Source organism: Canis lupus, chromosome 2, assembly GCF_011100685.1.
Source record: "Canis lupus familiaris isolate Mischka breed German Shepherd chromosome 2, alternate assembly UU_Cfam_GSD_1.0, whole genome shotgun sequence".
In the NCBI taxonomy this organism is placed as follows: Eukaryota; Metazoa; Chordata; class Mammalia; order Carnivora; family Canidae; genus Canis; species Canis lupus.
This window is the reverse complement of record NC_049223.1, coordinates 47780318-47782346: the sequence shown is the minus strand read 5'-3', so window position 1 is coordinate 47782346 and position 2029 is coordinate 47780318.

The following is a 2029-nucleotide window of genomic DNA, read 5'->3' as shown; positions in this document are numbered from 1 at the left end:
CATTAGCGTAGTATATTTGTTATAATTGACAAACCGACATTGATACATTATCATGAAACAGAGACTTTAGTTTGCATAGGGTTCAGTCTTGGTGTGGTATTGTCCTGTGGGTTCTGACAGGTATATGTCATATGTCCATCACTACAGTATCTTACAGAATAGTCTCACTGCCCTAAATATACTCTGCCCTCCACCTCTTCATCCCTGACCTCCTGGCAGCCACAGATCTTTTTCTTGTCTCTATATTTTTACCTTTTCTACCAACATCATATAATTGGCCAAATGGATTTTGATCCTCAGGACAACCCTGTGGCTAGGTAATGTTTACTACCGTCATGGTAGAGGAGATACATTCAGGGAGATGGAGTGACGCATTTCAGATCCCATGAACCGAGGGTGCCAAAGCCAGAACCAGCCAGCCAATGGCATGGACAGTGGCAGGTCTCAGGGGTTAATTGCTGAGGACAAAGATGTGAGGCCCCAGGAAGCCTCTTAGCTCAGGTACTTTATTTTCTAATGGCAGGTAGGAGGAGGAAAATTGCACATCTTCAAAGAAAACTGGATGTCTGATATTTGTTAGGCGAGACTCTGAGGTGACTTCAGAGACAATGGGTCCAGCGCCCCATAATTAAGAGGGAAGGCCAGCCCCTGCCAGTCTGACTCAGAAGGCTTACTGAGTCATCCTGTTTGTCCTCTCTGCTGCTATTTATGGGCTTCCCAGTTGCTGATATTTGTTGGTTAAAGGCTCACACAACCAGTCTTGCCTAAAGCAGTATCACTTATGGGGTGTTGAGAATAAATAGGGTGACAGGTGCTGGGGGAGAGTCATTTTTAAGAATCTTTCATAGCTGATTCTTTTTTAAAGCTCTCTAGGCTTAAGATACGACTATTCTGAAAGAAAATGAAGGCAGAGACCCTTTCTGTCCAGAGCTGTTGAATGCTAGGACTTTCTGGGGGTGCTGGCTTTGGCAGAGGGGGCAGGTCAGCATTAGTGAAGCTGTTGATGAGGACAGCCCAGGAAATCAGGGAATGAGACAATGGGAGAAAAAGACTGGAATGCCGCCACCACTGAGGCAACTTAGGTGTGTTTATCACCAGAAAGAGGCAATGATAACAACAAAACCCTCGTAGGCCATGCCATTCTTGAGTCTGCTGGGGACAGATGGCTCATGCAGATGGAATGACCAGAGAAAGATTAATGCAGGGACTCTACCTAGGGGTGGGCAGGGTTAAGGGATGAATGTTGGAGCTAGCAAGTGCAGGAACCCATTAGCATCCCCAGGCCAAAAGAGGCAAGCGGTGAGGGAGGCCATGGGAACCCAGAAGGAGCTGTTTAGTAGAATGCTGCTTGACCCGTTTGGGTCTCTGAGGAGAGGAAAGCAGAGCCACAGGGAGAGAGCTGGGCAATGAATAGCCAACCCTGCTTTCCCTCATTCTCTTATCTCTTGCTAATGACTCCCCTTGGGCAGATTCCCGAATAAGACACAGATCCATGAACCCATATGATATAATCCATGATGGTCAGTGTCCTGGGCCACAGGCAGGCTGGACAGGGGTGGAGAGAGGAATTGACAGCTAAACACCAAACATCTCCAATTACAAGGAAGAAGTTAGTGCCACATTTTGTTGAAGTTTGATTTCTTTAGTTTGTATTAATAGTAAAGATAACCAGTGCAGAGGAAAGCAGAGCCAAATTATGGAGAGACTTGATGACCATGTTTGTGCCCCCGGATCCAACCCTGCCTAAAGCTAGTCTATCCCCCTGGACTTTGCAGTTATGTGAGCCAATAAACCCTTTTTTTTTTTTTTTTTGCTTGAAGTTAAAAAAATACTAAAGATATTAATTCAATAATTAAAATATTAATTTGAAATGTATCAAACATGCAGTTTAAACTTCACAGATCCCTTGGTCCTTGAAAATTCTGAAGTGCCTTTTTAGAAGGATGTATCGCTCCCCAAACCTCTACTGAAAACCACTCCTAAGAAGCAAGGCAAGGGCAGGTCGTGTTAAAAAGCTGGGTGTGTACGG